The 12,500-nt window shown below is 54.3% G+C and overlaps 2 non-coding genes across 2 annotated transcripts; one reads left to right on the forward strand and one right to left on the reverse strand.

Moving 5' to 3' along the window:
• Window positions 1–3,322: 3,322 nt before the first annotated feature.
• Window positions 3,323–3,514, reverse strand: LOC140214969 (U2 spliceosomal RNA). Its single transcript, XR_011891894.1, has one exon. It is a non-coding gene; the product is annotated as a U2 spliceosomal RNA (small nuclear RNA).
• Window positions 3,515–9,167: 5,653 nt separating this feature from the next.
• Window positions 9,168–10,982, forward strand: LOC140214971 (small subunit ribosomal RNA). The gene has a single exon (XR_011891896.1). It is a non-coding gene; the product is annotated as a small subunit ribosomal RNA (ribosomal RNA).
• Window positions 10,983–12,500: the final 1,518 nt, after the last annotated feature.

Genomic DNA, 12,500 nt, shown 5'->3' on the forward strand with positions numbered 1-12,500 from the left:
CACGAAATGAACGTCCCTTTGTTACCCTTTTGTTACCGCGGCTTCGAAACCGTGCGTAATACCAATTTAATTGTGTCCTGGTTGGCCGTTTGTCAGCACTTTGTGTTCTTCTAGAAAATCAACTACTAGTTTATAAATTACGTGCGCGAAATTTTCCTCCGTGTGCACCACCAAAATACTTAAAGAAGAGAGAATGCGTCCGGGGCCTTGGGATTTCGAAAATGCCGTGCTCTGAAATTTTCACATCCGCCATTGGAAAGATAATTATTATCCGTCGTAAAAAAGAAAAAAAAAAAGAAAGAAATCACATTTGAAATTATCATTGAAAGTGGCCACGTTTTTCGGGGCATGTCTTGATGAAATAATTTCAGTTCAGTTCAGCATGATTGGATTTCATCTTTTCCAGTATTCTCAGTACTCTCGTTGTAGTACCAATTGCCGGCAGATTTTTTTTTTAGTTGTTTAGAGTTATACATTCCTGAACGATGTTTTTCTTTTCCTCAAAGCTAGCCATAGAACCAGCGCTTTCTATAAAATCATGACAATAAGAATCCAGCATATCGGTTCATCTTCGGCGCGATTAAAGTTCGGGAACTGGCGATTTTTTATTGCCGTGATCAAGAAGGTTAACACCAGATAAGGCGTGATATTTCAGCATACCAGTCACGATATCTAATCGAATCTAAGATTGAAATGGCGTTCTGAATTCTTTCGGTTCCAGATAGAAAGAAACAGAAAAAAAAAAAAAAAGAAAGGATGTGATTGATTGCCATTCAAATCTGAAGACCGCGTGGAGAAAGTGTTCCGGTTTACATTCGGCAAATCAAAATGAACGGCTAAAATTAATCCATCGTCTGGTTTCATGCGCGAGATCACGTAAAAGGCAGCCATTCTTCTTAGCATGGTTTCTCTCTTTTGCTCTCTCATTCGCGCACGGAAATTTCTTCGTACGGGAATTTTATGAAGCGAAGGCGGCTGCAGACCATTTTCTTTGTTTAGTTCATGTTCGTAGGCGCAAATTACAAACCTAACACTTGGAGCAACATTTCCACTACTCTAGAGGGGCATAAACTGTAGACAGTGCACGCTTTCTCATTTATCCAATCGCTCGCAAACACATTGCATTGCTAGTCTACAGTGGCAATACAAAGTGACGTTTCACCATGCACGTCGAAGTTCATTACCAGTACCGCGCCAGCATCGACCGGCCGGCGAAGCGACGAGCTCAGCAGCGCATGCGCAAGGCCCGACACCACCCCAACCGAGCTTCCCTGCTTATCGGAGAGAGCAAGTGCGCGTGAACACGGGCGCGTCTGAGTATCTGGATTTAAAAAAAAAAAGAAAAAGAAAGCGTTTCCGAGATATTGACAAAGACAAGTGGTCGCGGTCGCTCTGAATCTTATCGTATTATAGAAAACGTGGGATGGCGGCGCTTCCTCGAGGGTCAGAAAGTACAATCGTCGAACTAGGTGGCAAGTGGAGTACATCCTTTTTCTTGGAACGGTTTGCAATTGACTGCTTGAATGTGCCGACCACGCGTCGCGGGTCGCGTATAGAGCCAACCGTTGGCAAGCACGCGTCTAGCGTAGCAGCAGAACCGATCGCGGTTGCGATAACCCATCGTTGGCAGCGAAAAAGAAAAACACCCACACGCAGTTTGTAGCAATAACCGTACAAATCAATGTGGTTTTAAATATAGCTTCACTGGTCACCCAAGAAGGGCACCGAAACTTTCTCATGACGCACACCGCTGTAGTCCACAAAGAACAAAGCGCACAAAATAGATATGATACAGCCGCACCGCATTATTTCGTGTTTTCACCATTTCATTACTTTCGTGTGCATGCGCGCTAGGGCCACGCAGGCCAGGAGTAAAAGGCACGAAAAAAAAAAAAAAAATGGTACGCAATCCTAAGCTTTGACTTGACTGCTGTGGCACTCGCATTTGTGTTCTTTACCTTAGGCGAACGCAATGCGCAAACTGAACTGGAATTTCCAATAATGGAAATTCCTGTTTGGCTCATATTTGCGTTTTTCGCCCGAGCAAGCGCTTCACTGCACTACGCTTTGCCCCTTCAACGTGGCTACACTGCCCGGCAGGCGTGTTCTGCGTAGGGCCGAACCTGCAGGCAAAAAGCATGGGCGCCGCCATCTTGTTGAGAGCGGCGCCAGGGACACAATCGCGCCTAGCTCATTGAGTTTTCCCCCAAAACTGAAAAAAATTTGACTTCATTAAACGAGAAAGATGCCACGAGTGTCCCAACAAAAAGCTTTGAGGATTACCGAAGGGTAACTGAGGGCGACGCAACGGGCTCTGGAAAGAAGGATGATGGGTGTGGCGTCACGGGGGGATCGGAATAGAGCAGATTGGGGTGTGCGAGAACAAACGCTCGTTAATGACACCAAAGTTTAAACCAGGAAAAACAAATGGGCATGCGCAGGGCATGCAATCTGGGGGGAAGATAACCGGTGGCCATTAAGGGTTACAGACTGAATTCCGAGAGGAGGGAAGCGTAGCAGGGGGTGGCAGAAAGGTAGGAGGGCAGATTAGATTAGGGACTACATGGCGACAATCGGCACCTGACCGGGGTACTTGGAGGATCATGGGAGATGCCTTTGCCCTGCAGTGGGCGTAGCCAGGATGATGATGATGATGATGTTCATGATGAAAAGGTAGCAACAGGTCTTCGTAACATACAGGTTAGAAAGATGAGGCACCTTTTAACCCTTGAATATATTTCGCCACATTCGGGCATACGACAAGTTTGTTTTCGAGGCGCTCGGTCCCACTGCTGCGAAAATGTGTACACAAAGGCTGCACAGTAGTTGCCAGAAATCGGGCACTCTATTTTTCTTTCATAGGGAATCTTTCTTCCACTTGGGCAGCGGATTTCGGCGGCAGGGCGAGCTTGCGTGGGCGCGGTGGTTTACGGATCCAAGCGATAGTGAACTCCAAAATCCAGTGTTGGCTTTGAGTGGGATTCATATTGATTGCGAACCCCACGGCTAATCCTACCCCCCATCCCCCCAAGTGGCTCTTTACAGGAGACAATCATTCAGAGACATCGGACAAATAGGAATTCTGGTTCTTTCTTTTGCTTTCATTAATTTTTCTCGAAGCCCATAACTAGAAATTTGCTGGAGCGGCTGTCCCATTTGCGACGCAACAAGTGCGACGCTACACACAGATGGAGTGGCAGTTTAATTACTCTCGTGGTCCGCGAACCGGCATCGTTGCGTGTAGTATAGGAATGGTGCGTGTCAAGTCAGTGCTCGCGTTGAGCTTGTGCTCTTCATTTTGATTGAATGAAGTCTCACCTAAGTGAGCGGGGCCGATCCCGGAGGTAGTGCAATACCGGGCCGACCTGCGGCGGAGGTGAAGCAGGCTTCAAGCACTCCGCCAACTTCCAAAAATAGGTTTAATATCGTGGGTCCATATAGAACCCGTATCAGATATTAAGCTGATAAGAACAGAGTTTTTTATTTATGCTAGTTACAAATACATCAAAAATATGTTACAAAACCAAGGAAAAAACGGATAAAAGGTGTATAATCTAAAAACGCAAACAAATGACTAAAAAAACTAGTTAGTGGTGTTAGTGATAAAAGGCTAAAACTGTAAAGGTGTAAAATACATGGCAAAACGCTTCTCTAAAACATAAAAGATCATTAAGAGGTGCCTACATGGGCTTTAAAAATCTTCGTAGATGGGCTTCGTAAATCTTCGTACATGGGCTTTAAAAATCTACACTTTGATCTTAGCCAAAAGGCCGAGAAGCGATGTCCTTCACTTCACTTCATTGTACTACTGCCTTGTGGGCGCCCTGCCGACATGGGTAACCTCAGCAACAGCGTGGGCAATATTATAAAATTCAGCCTGTGTACAGACTCAACGCTCCCTATCTCACGGATGAATTCGCAACGCCTCAGTCTTTCGCTGTTAACGAAACGCTGTCGCGTAGAAACGAGACCCGAGTGCAAGCTTGCTTGTAACGCGAAACCAACCAAGGCAACCTCGTAGAAAACGGAACAGGCGAGCGGAAAAAAAACGCGCCAGGGGAATGCTTACTTCCGTCTGAATGCGACCGCTCAAGGTGACCTTCCTTGAGGGCTTCGTTTCAAGCCCGTGTGCAATTGTAATATACTACGCGCATTTCCTTCATTTCTTTTTATTTACCGCAAGGCCCACTGAAAATTTTGATACGGCACAGGCCGGGACGGATCGCAACGTGTCGAATCGACCGGTAGAATTAGGTAGCATGCCCCATGTACGAAGACGAGCAACATAGAAGTGAATGACAAAATAAATATAGAAAACGCTGCACACTCCTTCCAACCGGAAACATAGAGGGGAGAAAGATCGCCATCTGAAACACAGGCATTGTAAAAAAAAGAAAAAAAAAAGTGCTACCTCATCATCTTTACCATTACCGTGTGTGTGTATGTATATATGCATGTGTGTGTGTGTGTGTTTGTGTATTTATATATATATATATATATATATATATATATATATATACGCACACATGCTAGCATAGCTTAAACGCAGCTGGAAAGCTCAGCCTTGCACAAGAACCACCCCCTGTCGCAAACCCCTTTGAAACATTCAAATGCCAAACACGAGTAGAGCGAGGTCGTTCGAACCTGGCGCCAAAACGCATTGGCGCCATCTGTGTACGGAACTAGGAAAACCTGCGGACTTTGCAATACAGAAAGAAAGGTAGATGGCGCGAGCTAACGCTCCATTGCATACTAAGAACGAGAGTTAGTGAATAATGGCAGAAACGTCTTGGGAAGAGAAAAAAAAAAAAAACACGCAAAAGTTGTTGGCTTGTGCAAGCACTCTATGTTACAGCGATTAAAGAGCATAGCATCTTCTACAACAGCAGCTACAAAAAGAAGAAGAACGTGAGAGAGGGAGAGAGACAGGCGTGTTTCTTTGGAATGCAGAGCATGCAGCACATACTATAAAGTGCCAAAGAGACGGGGAAAGCAGATGGCGCGAAGGTGTATGTCCTCAAAGCTTGAAAGCAATTTCTAAATTACATGTACCGAAGTCCACCTACTCTCATCAGGTTGCTCCCGCCTCCAGTTGCGTTTAAAGTGAAATTACAGTCGCCTCAAAGGCAGACAGAGAGAGAGTGAAAATAGGTACACTTGCTTCGCGCAGCTGCAGCCGTTCAAATTTTACAGCAAGAGCACTCCCGAAGCAACAAAGTCCGCTGCCGCCTGGGCGCAATGCGCTCGCTTCAGTAAATTGCCGTGCTGGCCTCGGCAACCAAGAGGTGTAGTGCGGCAGACTGCTGCATTGTAGCACACCGCAAACCGTGCAGACGTAAGCGATCGCCTCGACATCGCTGCGAGCGCTCGAAGAGACAAAGTCCGAAACCACGTGTGCCGGGGCGGTGCGAGCGCGACGCCTTTGACGCAACTTTTGCGTACAAGCCGCCGCACCGCCACGACGGAATCGCTGGCATCCCGCACGCAGCTGCATTGTGTCACGCCGGCAATCGTTGAAACACCACGCAGTCGTCGGCGTCGGCCCCGACATGGTTGCGAGCGCTGGAAGAGACAAAGTCCGAAACCGCGTGTGCCGGGGCGGCGCGAGCGCGACGCCTTTGACGCAACTTTTGCGTACAAGCCGCCGCACGGACACGACGGAGCCGGTGTCACCCTGCAGAGGGCTGCACTATAGCACGCCGGGAACCGGCAAAGAACCGCGCAGACGTCGTCGTTGGCCGCGGCGTTGCCGCGAGCACGCGAAGAGACAAAGTCCGAAAGGACGTCAGCCGGGGCGTCGAGCACGCCGCCCGCACTGTTCGCACGCGTGCTCGGAAATGGCGAAGGGGCCGCGCTAGCGTGCCTTGAATCGGTGAGCGGCGGTACCGCGGCGATCGCCAGAGCTCGAATCCGCCCTGCAAAAGCCAAATATTGGCGCTCGGCTCGGCGCAGTACGCCGCCGCGTCGCACGAGTACGGCCCCATGGAGGTCTGGGCACTTATCGCTGCTACTGTAAGGGGCCGTACGGCCCCGGCCGACATTGTACCGTAGTGCGATTTTCGGCTTGCGCGTGCTCGTGGCGTAGTCCGCGCACCGTTCCGACGTCGACAATCGTGCCCACGACTACGCGAGCGCTGGAAGAGACAAAGTCCGAAACCGCGTGTGCCGGGGCGGCGCGAGCGCGACGCCTTTGACGCAACTTTTGCGTACAAGCCGCCGCACGGACACGACGGAGCCGGTGTCGCCCTGCAGAGGGCTGCACTATAGCACGCCGGGAACCGGCAAAGAACCGCGCAGACGTCGTCGTTGGCCGCGGCGTTGCCGCGAGCACGCGAAGAGACAAAGTCCGAAACGACGTCAGCCGGGGCGTCGAGCACGCCGCCCGCACTGTTCGCACGCGTGCTCGGAAATGGCGAAGGGGCCGCGCTAGCGTGCCTTGAATCGGTGAGCGGCGGTACCGCGGCGATAGCCAGAGCTCGAATCCGCCCTGCAAAAGCCAAATATTGGCGCTCGGCTCGGCGCAGTACGCCGCCGCGTCGCACGAGTACGGCCCCATGGAGGTCTGGGCACTTATCGCTGCTACTGTAAGGGGCCGTACGGCCCCGGCCGACATTGTACCGTAGTGCGATTTTCGTCTTGCGCGTGCTCGTGGCGGTGTCCGCGCACCGTTCCGACGTCGACAATCGTGCCCACGACTACGCGAGCGCTGGAAGAGACAAAGTCCGAAACCGCGTGTGCCGGGGCGGCGCGAGCGCGACGCCTTTGACGCAACTTTTGCGTACAAGCCGCCGCACGGACACGACGGAATCGCTGGCATCCCGCACGCAGCTGCATTGTGTCACGCCGGCAATCGTTGAAACACCACGCAGTCGTCGGCGTCGGCCCCGACATGGTTGCGAGCGCTGGAAGAGACAAAGTCCGAAACCGCGTGTGCCGGGGCGGCGCGAGCGCGACGCCTTTGACGCAACTTTTGCGTACAAGCCGCCGCACGGACACGACGGAGCCGGTGTCGCCCTGCAGAGGGCTGCACTATAGCACGCCGGGAACCGGCAAAGAACCGCGCAGACGTCGTCGTTGGCCGCGGCGTTGCCGCGAGCACGCGAAGAGACAAAGTCCGAAACGACGTCAGCCGGGGCGTCGAGCACGCCGCCCGCACTGTTCGCACGCGTGCTCGGAAATGGCGAAGGGGCCGCGCTAGCGTGCCTTGAATCGGTGAGCGGCGGTACCGCGGCGATCGCCAGAGCTCGAATCCGCCCTGCAAAAGCCAAATATTGGCGCTCGGCTCGGCGCAGTACGCCGCCGCGTCGCACGAGTACGGCCCCATGGAGGTCTGGGCACTTATCGCTGCTACTGTAAGGGGCCGTACGGCCCCGGCCGACATTGTACCGTAGTGCGATTTTCGTCTTGCGCGTGCTCGTGGCGGTGTCCGCGCACCGTTGCGACGTCGACAATCGTGCCCACGACTACGCGAGCGCTGGAAGAGACAAAGTCCGAAACCGCGTGTGCCGGGGCGGCGCGAGCGCGACGCCTTTGACGCAACTTTTGCGTACAAGCCGCCGCACGGCCACGACGGAGCCGGTGTCACCCTGCAGAGGGCTGCACTGTAGCACGCCGGGAACCGGCAAAGAACCGCGCAGACGTCGTCGTTGGCCGCGGCGTTGCCGCGAGCACGCGAAGAGACAAAGTCCGAAACGACGTCAGCCGGGGCGTCGAGCACGCCGCCCGCACTGTTCGCACGCGTGCTCGGAAATGGCGAAGGGGCCGCGCTAGCGTGCCTTGAATCGGTGAGCGGCGGTACCGCGGCGATCGCCAGAGCTCGAATCCGCCCTGCAAAAGCCAAATATTGGCGCTCGGCTCGGCGCAGTACGCCGCCGCGTCGCACGAGTACGGCCCCATGGAGGTCTGGGCACTTATCGCTGCTACTGTAAGGGGCCGTACGGCCCCGGCCGACATTGTACCGTAGTGCGATTTTCGTCTTGCGCGTGCTCGTGGCGGTGTCCGCGCACCGTTGCGACGTCGACAATCGTGCCCACGACTACGCGAGCGCTGGAAGAGACAAAGTCCGAAACCGCGTGTGCCGGGGCGGCGCGAGCGCGACGCCTTTGACGCAACTTTTGCGTACAAGCCGCCGCACGGCCACGACGGAGCCGGTGTCACCCTGCAGAGGGCTGCACTGTAGCACGCCGGGAACCGGCAAAGAACCGCGCAGACGTCGTCGTTGGCCGCGGCGTTGCCGCGAGCACGCGAAGAGACAAAGTCCGAAACGACGTCAGCCGGGGCGTCGAGCACGCCGCCCGCACTGTTCGCACTCGTGCTCGGAAATGGCGAAGGGGCCGTGCTAGCGTGCCTCGAATCGATCGGCCGGGGGCCCCGTAGGGCGACAGACAGGCAATTGTGCAGGAAACCGTACTGGCCATTGGCGAGAAATTGCCGTTCGCGCATTCGGTGGACGCGCTGCGCTTTCACGACTTCGGCATTGTGCTGCCGACGTAAGCTTTCAATCTTGCTCGCGGCGTTACGAGGCGGCACGATTTTCGCCAAACGCTCGTCGAAAGTGGCACGAGTACGGCCCCATGGAGGTCTGGGTACTTATCGCTGCTATTATATGGGGGTCCCAGAGAGCAGTCGCCCCCAAAGCGACCTGGGTGTTTGATATGCGGCGGGCTTCGTGCCCGTCAAGCGTGTCCCCGGTATCGCTCCCGTGGATCCCACAGCTGACGTCTGCAGCCTCATCCGCTTGATGCGTTAGGGGCTGGTTGTCGGACGACGCTTTTTCCACGATATCGAAGTGTGTTCCGCATCGTCCTCGGACGAATCAAATACGAAAGCGCCGAAGGCGCGGGCGTGACCCGTCGCCTAGCGGCTTTGCCGTCTCGGCTACGTTGCAAGTGTCGGTCGGTCCACCAGTGCTGCGGGCTCGAGAGAAACCGCAAGCCGCGATCGAGTCGACACAACCGGTCTATCGAGAATGTTGCGTGCTTCTTGCCGCGTGGCGATACCCGGCCCTGCGGGGAGGGCGCCGTTGCGAGCTCGAACGCCGTCGTCTCGGACTGTGCAAAGTGCTACCCTTTGCGAGAACGAAGCGTGTTGGGGCGCCTGAAGGTGGCCTCGGCATCGCAAAAACGGCGTCCGGCCTGCTTGAAAGGCTGGACGCGCAGTTGAACGATTACCTGGTTGATCCTGCCAGTAATCATATGCTTGTCTCAAAGATTAAGCCATGCATGTCTAAGTACATGCCGAAATAAGGCGAAACCGCGAATGGCTCATTAAATCAGTTATGGTTCCTTAGATCGTTTCTTCCTACTTGGATAACTGTGGCAATTCTAGAGCTAATACATGCAGTGAGCCTGAAGCCCTTTGGGCGACGGGTGCTTTTATTAGACCAAGATCGATCGGGTTTCGGCCCGTATTGTGTGGTGACTCTGGATAACTTTGTGCTGATCGCATGGCCACGAGCCGGCGACGTTTCTTTCAAGTGTCTGCCTTATCAACTTTCGATGGTAGGTTACTTGCTTACCATGGTTGTTACGGGTAACGGAGAATCAGGGTTCGATTCCGGAGAGGGAGCCTGAGAAACGGCTACCACATCCAAGGAAGGCAGCAGGCGCGCAAATTACCCACTCCCGGCACGGGGAGGTAGTGACGAAAAATAACAATACGGGACTCTTTTGAGGCCCCGTAATTGAAATGAGTACACTCTAAATCCTTTAACGAGGATCAATTGGAGGGCAAGTCTGGTGCCAGCAGCCGCGGTAATTCCAGCTCCAATAGCGTATACTAAAGCTGCTGCGGTTAAAAAGCTCGTAGTTGGATCTCAGTTCCAGACGAGTAGTGCATCTACCCGATGCGACGGCTCGGACTGAACATCATGCCGGTCCTTTCTTGGTGCACTTCATTGTGTGCCTCGAGAAGGCCGGTGCTTTTACTTTGAAAAAATTAGAGTGCTCAACGCAGGCGAGTCGCCTGAATAAACTTGCATGGAATAATAGAACAAGACCTCGTTTCTGTTCTGTTGGTTTTTGGAATACGAGGTAATGATTAAGAGGGACAGACGGGGGCATTCGTATTGCGGCGCTAGAGGTGAAATTCTTGGACCGTCGCAAGACGAACTACTGCGAAAGCATTTGCCAAGAATGTTTTCTTTGATCAAGAACGAAAGTCAGAGGTTCGAAGGCGATCAGATACCGCCCTAGTTCTGACCATAAACGATGCCAACCAGCGATCCGCCTGAGTTACTCAAATGACTCGGCGGGCAGCTTCCGGGAAACCAAAGTGTTTGGGTTCCGGGGGAAGTATGGTTGCAAAGCTGAAACTTAAAGGAATTGACGGAAGGGCACCACCAGGAGTGGAGCCTGCGGCTTAATTTGACTCAACACGGGAAAACTTACCCGGCCCGGACACTGGGAGGATTGACAGATTGAGAGCTCTTTCTTGATTCGGTGGATGGTGGTGCATGGCCGTTCTTAGTTGGTGGAGCGATTTGTCTGGTTAATTCCGATAACGAACGAGACTCTAGCCTATTAAATAGGTGCGGGGTTCCCAGCACCTTACAACCTTCTTAGAGGGACAAGCGGCTCCTAGCCGCACGAAACAGAGCAATAACAGGTCTGTGATGCCCTTAGATGTCCGGGGCCGCACGCGCGCTACACTGAAGGAAGCAGCGTGTCTTTATCCCTGTCTGAAAAGACTGGGTAACCCGTGGAACTTCTTTCGTGATTGGGATAGGGGCTTGCAATTGTTCCCCTTGAACGAGGAATTCCCAGTAAGCGCGAGTCATAAGCTCGCGTTGATTACGTCCCTGCCCTTTGTACACACCGCCCGTCGCTACTACCGATTGAATGATTTAGTGAGGTCTTCGGACCGATGTCCGGCGCGGCCTTTCGGTTGCGCCGGTCTGTTGGAAAGATGACCAAACTTGATCATTTAGAGGAAGTAAAAGTCGTAACAAGGTTTCCGTAGGTGAACCTGCGGAAGGATCATTACCGGATTGTGAAGGGTGGCGAGCGCCATTGTTTCTACCCCGTGTGGGTGAAGCAGCTCGCTGCGCCCGACGCTTTCCGCCGCTGGCCCCGCTTGGACGCGGGGACGGCTATACCCGAACATGCCGGGGACTGCCTGAATTTTGAGGGGCGCCCCGTGCCAAATTTGTTGCGCCCAGTGGACGCCGGCTGCAACCTTGGACGGTTGGCTTGGCCGCGCCCGCGGGTAGAAACGGCGTAACGCACACTGGGTGGGCTTTCTGTCCGCTTTGGCGCTCTTGCGCGGAATGGGAGTAAGACGACCCGACCTGCTGCTTTGCCCAGTACGAGGGGAACGGCGAAGCGTGCGGTCGGTCAAGGAACTGACGGTCGAGAGCTAATGCCGCTGCCGCTTAGTACACACACGGAACCGTGGTGCGAGCGCTCTCCCGTCCTCCGCGGCAAACGCTGCCGAGTCTGAAAAGTCTGGCGGCTGCCGGTCGCTTCCTGCGGCGAGTATGGAGTAACGACCCGACTTTGTTGCCGCCCAAGTACTAAAGGAACGGTGTGGCGCTCGGTCGGTCATGGAACTGTCGGTATGAGGGTGCGGCTGCCAAGTACGGAAGGAACCGTGGCCTAAAGTGCTCTCCCGTCCTCCGCGGCAAATGCCACCGAGTCCGAAAGGGCCGGAGGCTGCCGGTCGGCTCCTGCTCGTGACGCGCGAGGTGTCGAGATCGCGGTTTAATGCGACGACGTCTGCAGGCTATTCGCCCGCCGCCGAGGGAAAGGCGGCGTTGCTGCGAAGTACCGAAGGAAACGCGGCTTTGCTACGTCGGAAGCGTTCTGCGGTTAGCGGACTTGTGCGCTTTGGGAAGGCGCCGCACGTCGAAAGAGGAAGTACGGACAGACGAGGGACTGTAGTCCCGGATTCGAACGCACTTGCGGCCAGGCCCTTGCTGGCTTCGTCTTCCGCCTCAAGTAGACTTGTTGTGGCGCCGGCGCAGGGAGCCGTCCCTGGCACTGGCCGAGTGGTTTTGGAGAGCTGCGCGAGTACGCGCGCCGGGCTCTTGTCTTTCGTCTCAAGTAGGCTGTTGGATCAACAGCGGTTATGCTGCGGCGATCTGCCGATGCGAAAGTGTGTGTGTGTTTGAGGCCCTTCTATGAACCTACTGCTGACTGAAGCGAAGCACGTCGATGGGGGTGAAGCCCTGCCCGTGGCCGTGTAGCCGTTAAAGACTCCACAGCGGCTTAGCCCTAATCATGGCTCTGTCGCTCTTTGCAATTTTTAGTGGAGCGATGTGAACGTGCACACGAGACACACGGGTCCGGTGGTTGGATGGCAGGTAAAACCGGCTTCGAGTGCGCGCAAACGGCATAAGCTACCTCGAGGGCAAGCGAGGAAGGCGTGGGCGCAAAACACACGCGCGAGTAGCAGGAGTGGAGTGCCATTAGGCTTTCAGCTGCTGAGACGCGGCCGCCGAAAGAGCGAGACTGGAGGAGCGCACGCCGAAAGGCGCTCTTCGAAACCACACACAGGGAGAC

The sequence above is a fragment of the Dermacentor andersoni genome, unplaced genomic scaffold (assembly GCF_023375885.2).
Source record: "Dermacentor andersoni unplaced genomic scaffold, qqDerAnde1_hic_scaffold ctg00000769.1, whole genome shotgun sequence".
Lineage (NCBI taxonomy): Eukaryota > Metazoa > Arthropoda > Arachnida > Ixodida > Ixodidae > Dermacentor > Dermacentor andersoni.